The sequence below is a fragment of the Rhea pennata genome, chromosome 11 (genome assembly GCF_028389875.1).
Source record: "Rhea pennata isolate bPtePen1 chromosome 11, bPtePen1.pri, whole genome shotgun sequence".
Lineage (NCBI taxonomy): Eukaryota > Metazoa > Chordata > Aves > Rheiformes > Rheidae > Rhea > Rhea pennata.
In genome coordinates this window covers 2,077,996-2,084,547 of record NC_084673.1, presented here as the reverse complement: position 1 = coordinate 2,084,547, position 6,552 = coordinate 2,077,996, and the positions used below count along the sequence as shown (strand labels likewise).

The window sequence follows — 6,552 nt, the reverse complement described above, 5'->3', positions numbered from 1 at the left end:
ACCCATGCTGAATAGCAGGTGGTTGCAAAGGGGCATACTGAAATTCAGCACTTCTAAGTTCTGTTTAGCTTTCAGTAATTACTGTAATTGTTTTTCCAGAAAAGAGTCAACACTTTCCACCTGAGTCTGCACTGTTAGATTTTTATTTTTCCTTACAAAGAAAGATGGGAGGGATAGCAAATGATGTTCATCATGCACTGGGGTGCATGAACAATGTACCTTGTGGGACCCAGAAGATAGTTACTCTGTGCGGCTGTGGGTGTATCGGGTGTTTGTCACTGCCGTGTAGCGCTCCAGTTTTGGGTACTGCACCTTCGGAAGGGGCAGACTAACGGGAGAGATCCCAGAGGATTGCACAGACAGCAGTCCTGAGAGAGCCCATGTGGCTTGCAAAAGAAAGTCCATGCATGTTTCTAAAGGGAGGAATGCCTTCCAACAGGCATTGCTTGGCTGTCTCCAAGAAAGAAGGGGAGGAATAATTCCCTTCAGCCTGAAAGGGAACAGACCTTCATTTTCAGCAGGGATGGATGTTACAGAAAACTTTCTAGAGGTGAGGATAGAAAACCACCAGAAGAGATACCAGAATAGTAGTGTAGTCTCCATCACTGCAAGTTTCTAAAAACAGATCAGATGAGCATGATCCAAAAGGGCAAAGGAACAGTTGACCTGAGGACTGGCGGGGCATGGGTTTACCGCCCGTGCTGTCATTTCTTGCCATGCTTCCCTGGATGACCAGTCATGGTGAGTATCACTGGTGGTGTGTGGGACGTGCACCCTAGTCACAAAGTCAGACCTTCACAGAATTTCTTGCAAAAAGAATTGCTCCTCAGGTTCTGCAAAGCTCAGCTTGCTTTAACACAATATTGTCCTTCTGCTTCCCAGCAGATGTGTTGGTCTGGGGGACCAAACGGTGCGATTCCTTGAGCCCTTTCCTCTGAGGTCAGCAGGGCGAGGGCAGACCACGCGCTGGTGATCTGGACTCAGCATTTGCCTATCTGCCTTACGAACAAGGAAAACAAGCAAATACCTTCTGCTCTCGCTTCCCCAGCGTTCACCAGTAGCTGCAGTTTGTTCCTTGTCTGTTTGGATGAGCTCTCAAGGCAAGTACTGCTTCCTGCTAGGATTTGTGCGGTGCTTAGAAGAGACAGGGCCTACCTTTGCCGAAAGCTAGGTATAGTTTGAATAAAGAACAGGATAAAAGACTGAAAATGAGGGAAGCAGCTCAAGAGACCTGAAGGGTGAGTAATAAATCAGGTCTTTGTGAAGGCGGCAATGCTTTCACAGGCTCAACAGGTAAATAGTTTCCTATTGCTTTCAAGTATCGTACAGATTATATTCCTTGCATTTATTTGCTGAGAGCAAACAACTGGACTGGCTTTAATCTCAACTTTATCTTTCTTAGCTTCTGTGGGAAGAAAATAATGAACTATGTTTCACGAAGCCTGTGCTTAGCAAAGTCTCTGGTCCAAAAAAACGAGAGAGAAATCCCTTAAACAGGAGCTTTGTGGATAGTGAAGCCTGCAAACGTGGCTGGTAAATTCGCTTAAGAGAAAGCCCAGCCTCTGACAGAGGCTGCCCCTATTTGTAGAAATAATTTGAATTGACTCTATCCCTCCTAAAAACGTCATAAATGTATCTCAGGAAACGTCTAGTGAAAAGTAAGTCCTAGCATTCACAGGACAGCCTTAAAATACGTTCCAATCAGCATGTGCACAATCTACCAGGATTTTAACTCGTGGCACAGCATAAGGGCTGGCAAGACAATGCTGAACAGTTTACGCGAATGAGCCAAGTTCTGTACTCTCAGAAGAAACCTTCTCATGCCTGGTCAGGCTCCTGCAGTGCCGAGTTTGCTCGTGGTGCAGGACTTTGCTCATTGCTCCTCTGTATTTCTGAGACATGACATTGTAAATTATTGGGTTTACAGAAGCCCCCAGGGAGAAGAGAAGCACGGAGATGAGGCTGAAATACGGCGTGAGGTCATACAGGATGATTTCAGTCTGGGCGAAGACGATTCGGCCGACACGGAACGGGAGCCAACACGGTACAAAGGCCAAGACAACGACAGCTGAAGGAGGAAGCGAACCCAGTTTAGTCATTTTGAGCAAGTTCTTCTGCTTCTTTAAAGTTTTATTCTGTGACTGAGATATCAGCTTGCAACATTTTGCCCCGCAAAGACGAAAGCTCCTGCCCTGAGCAGCTCCTGTTGTGCTGTGGTTACTGGCGACCTCAAGCACCACGCGTTTAAAGCTGCAATTAGAACAGGGCACGCTGCACCCGTGCTGCCCAGTGGAGATATGGAATCAAATTGGGGTTGGGGGGGGGCAAAGCAGCCCCAGACCCGTGCTTAAATTAGGAGCTATTGCCCTCTCTTTTCCTAAAAAAAACATGAGTAATCATTGAAATCCTGCTATGGATTTCGGGGGGGGGGAGGGGGAGGACAGGCGAGGTGTGAGGAGATGGAGAAGGGGAACAAGCCACAAAGCAAAGTGATCAAAGAAGCTGGGGTCTGGGAGGTGTCGTGAGACACTGAGGAAGAGGAGGGAAACCAGAGCACTTAATAAGCAAAAAAAAAGAAAAAAAAAAAAAAAAAAAAAAAAAAAAAAAAGGAAACCACAAGGAAACAGCAAATGAATAGCAAGACTGCACTGTTCTCCTGTGGTCTGTTTTTCTGCAGGTATCTATAGTCATGGGTGCTGCTGGGTGCCTGCCAAAAATGCGTCTCTGCTGCAGCGGGGGCTTGGGAGGACGAGGGATCTCAGGATGGGGGAGTTTGCGCAGGGAACCGAAAAGGGACCTATTTCCTGCTCTAGCCCTGGGCTAGTCTTTGAACCATTTTCCATTGCAGAAAGATATCAAAAAAGTCCATGAACTGCTTGAGGCCTGACAGATCAGGCCTGTGGCCCTGGTTGTGATGCCTGGCACCGGCACCGCTTGGAAGGGTGAAAGGCTGGGCAGAGACCCATCGCAGCGAGTGCGCACCCGGGCCAGGGCGCTCGTGGTGGGACACCCAACGCAACCCACCTTGGTCCGTAACAGCTGCTGGAGGCGACTCTCAGATGTGCTGCAACGGAGGGGAGGAGAGCCAAAACCTGCCGGGTTCAGTGAATCTGCCCCAAGCCACAGGTATCAGCTGGGGCAGAATAAAGATCGCATTCAGCTAAACCCAGACACACGGGTAGTTACCATCCCAGCCAAACCTGAGTCACTAAGCTCTACATATTTTGCAGGGAAAGTGGTTTTAAAACCTTTCCTTGCTACAAGAAGGGAAGTGCTTGGTCTGGTTTTAAGTTGCAGAATTTTTTGCATTTCTTTATTTTAATCCCACAGGGTCAAAGATAGGGGTAGAAAAGAGGAACGTGGTCTCAAAACAAGCATTTGCTTCCCTTCAGTGCAACAGGAGCCTGAGCACTGTTCAGATGGGAACTCCTCACCAGGAAAAGCTAGGAACATAAGCCCTAACTGTGTTGATTTTAAGCCACTGTGAGCTTTGAATTTCTTCTCCTCCTGCATCATGACAGCTTGCCCCGGTAATCAGGAGTGATTAGGGAAGGCAGCTTTTCCAACTGGGTTTCAAAACCCCTCTTATCCAGCATTTTGACTATCTGTGCGTGGTACTTTTTTTCTGCTCGCAGCCTGACGCCCCTGCAACAGCTGCCAACTTTCTGCAGATGAGCCCGTAGAGCAGAGTCAGGCAGCACATCGGCAGGAAGAAATAAATGGTGGAGACCCAGGCCACGGTCTCCAGCAGCCCTGCGCGGGCAGCACGCTCTGTCTGCTTGCACTCCTGTCTCGCACGCGGCTGGCTGCCGTTGCGCTCTTCCACCCCCCGCTCTTCCACCCCGAAGAGGAAGAGGATGGGGCTGGCACTCAGGAGGGAGAAGCCCCACAGCGCCAGGATGACCTGCTTCGCCTGGCACTCGGTGATCGTTGCTTTGGCTCTCACGGGGAGGCAGATGGCGAGGTACCGCTCCACGCTCACCATGGTGATGTGCAGGATAGCGCAGTACGTGCACGTTTCGCTCAAGTAGATTAAGAACTTGCAGAGAAAATTCCCCAAAATGTATAGCCTGTACTTCCAGATCCAGTAGAGGTCCGATGGCAGGCCAAGGAAAATTAGGGTGTCCGACAGTGCCATGCTAGACAGGTACATGTTAATGGTTGTTTTCATTTCCTGTGAGTATTTGAAAATTCATATTGTTATCAAATTCCCAGAAATGCCAAAGAAAACCAAGAGGATAGAAATTATAGTCACAGGCACCAAAATGTGAATGTCAAAGAAAGAAAAAGACTGATCTTCAGAGCAGTCTGTGTCATTTCTGGAACAGCAGTAAGTGGAGATGGAGCCCATTTCTGGCTTCAGAACAAAGGGAAGGGCTGGCCTCACGTGTCCGTGCGATGGAAACCAGATTCATGACAAGGAGGAGGCATGTTTTGGCCCGAGTGTCCAAGTGCCAGTGAAGCTGCTACTCAATGATTCTTAAGTGATCAGATAAAAAAACAAATCAAAATGGTGTTCATAAACATTCCACAAATTAAGCTAACTATGTAAATGATGATTAGTCTAATTTATGAGAATGTGGAGGAATATTAGATTCATACTTCTATCATTTTCTAGACATAACCTTTTAAAAACAGTATTTACCATTGTAAAGCAATATTTACTATTCCTGTTTTTACCATTAGCTTCAGAGTGATTAGAAAACTACCAATTTTCATGTCCTGTGAATTCCACTATGTGTATGGCTTGCAAGATGGATCTGGTGCCATCGCTAGCGACCTGTTGCAGAGTATGTGCAAGGAGAGGCCATCCACCCTGACATGAACAGGACAGGAAAAGCTCTCCAGACCTGTTCAGCAGTTTTCCAGGTTCCTTCAGTGCTTGCAAGCGACAGGGAGTGGAAATCTTCAGGCTGAGAAGAGCATTTCCGTGCAGCTCTGTCAATGAGCGGGGAGGTTTGCAGGTGCTCCCGGCACCAGGCGGACACAGGACACTACCACTGCAACGTGCAGAATGACTTTTCTGCCATTGGTGACTAAGATGCTGTTTGTGCCAGGAGGTTCCCAGAGCAGCTGGAGTTCCCCAAACGATTTCTGAGGGAACAGGTTGGGCCACTTTGATTTTTTTGTCATCGGTTCCGGTACATGCCCATTTAACAGTCATCTGTTTTCCTCCCCTCCACCTAAACACCGCTAATGCAGCTGTGTTAAACATGAACGCTGTGCTCTGCTTTCCTCCTCACCCTGCAAAAACTGCCATCAGTTACCAAGTAGGTTGAAATAGTTCTTTGACACGGAAATTCAATTAGCCCATTTGGGCCAGTTACATAATTTTCCATTGTGCTGTGTTTACCTAAGGCCTTTCCCACTTGAGCTGCTCCTCAGCATATGCCATGGAGTGAGAAATGTCTACAGACAGCGTTTTAATGAGATTATTAAGATAGGATGGGAAAGTCTTTATTCCAACATCAGTCTTAAAAATGAGACAGCCTGACACTTAGTCCTGATTTACTTTCCACTTCAGAAAAGAGCGGAGATTATGAGCTGGTAAGTGCCAGTGTGGGGGAGGCAAGGGGAAAAGTGGGCCAAAGCTAGCAAAAACACGAGGGAAGACTCCAGGAAGCTGGAGATTAATTGCACACCGCCGGGAGGGAGCAGCGATGCTCAGTACCAGACATGTTGGGTACTCTACTCGGTTTGGCAGCAGGATGTGTGCTGCCGTGGTTTAAGGAAATTCCTATATTCCCTGAGATCTTGGTCATTAGCAAGGAGCAAGTAGGATACCTAGTACAAAAATAAACCTCTTATATTCTGTTCTCCTCAGAGCTGTACCCATTGCAGTCTTTCTTGTCTTAAAGGCTGTTCAGAAGCCAGCACTCTATAACCAAACAGTGTGGGATTTGGGCTTGAAAGGTCAGTGCTGAATACAGGCACTGCATTATGCTGATGGAGCTTTGGTTTTAATGCTAGGGAGATTTCTGCTGCCATTTCCATGAGATGTGGGCACCGCCTGTGTTTTTCTAAAGCCAGTCACAGGTTTAGGCACCTAAATACCTCAAAAAAAGAAAAGAAAGAAAAGCAATCCATTTGCAAAGGCTGTGCTGCCCCTCAAACACCCCTGCAAAAACTTTCCCCAGAGCAAAATCCGCAAAGCCTGACTCTGCATGGTGAAACCACCGTGCGCACGCTCACACATGGGGCTGAACACCGCGCGGGCTGGCGGCCCGCGTTATTCGAGCAGATCCCTGTCAGCGGGGAGCCGGCTGTCTCTGTTCGGTGGCAGCAGACCCCGGAGCCCAGCGTCCTGCCCGGTGAGGAAGCGACATGGTTTCCTGCTGTGCAATTCCAGCTGGAAACGCTGCGGGTAGCTATAGCTCTCGATCGCGTTTCTCAGCCCGCAGAGTCACTTTTCGCAGCAGGGTTGGCCCGGGAATGCCATCACGGCAGTGGTGGGAGTCCTTTGGGGCCCCAAGGGCCTCTGGCTGCTCTTGCTGGTAAACCTGGAGCCCGCCACCACCATGCAGTATCATCCCTCCCTTTTCAAGAGATCAG

The 6,552-nt window shown here is 48.4% G+C and overlaps 1 pseudogene; it reads right to left on the bottom strand.

Annotated features, from left to right (window-relative positions):
* Nucleotides 1-240: 240 nt before the first annotated feature.
* Nucleotides 241-4,351, bottom strand: LOC134145479 (growth hormone secretagogue receptor type 1-like; annotated as a pseudogene).
* Nucleotides 4,352-6,552: the final 2,201 nt, after the last annotated feature.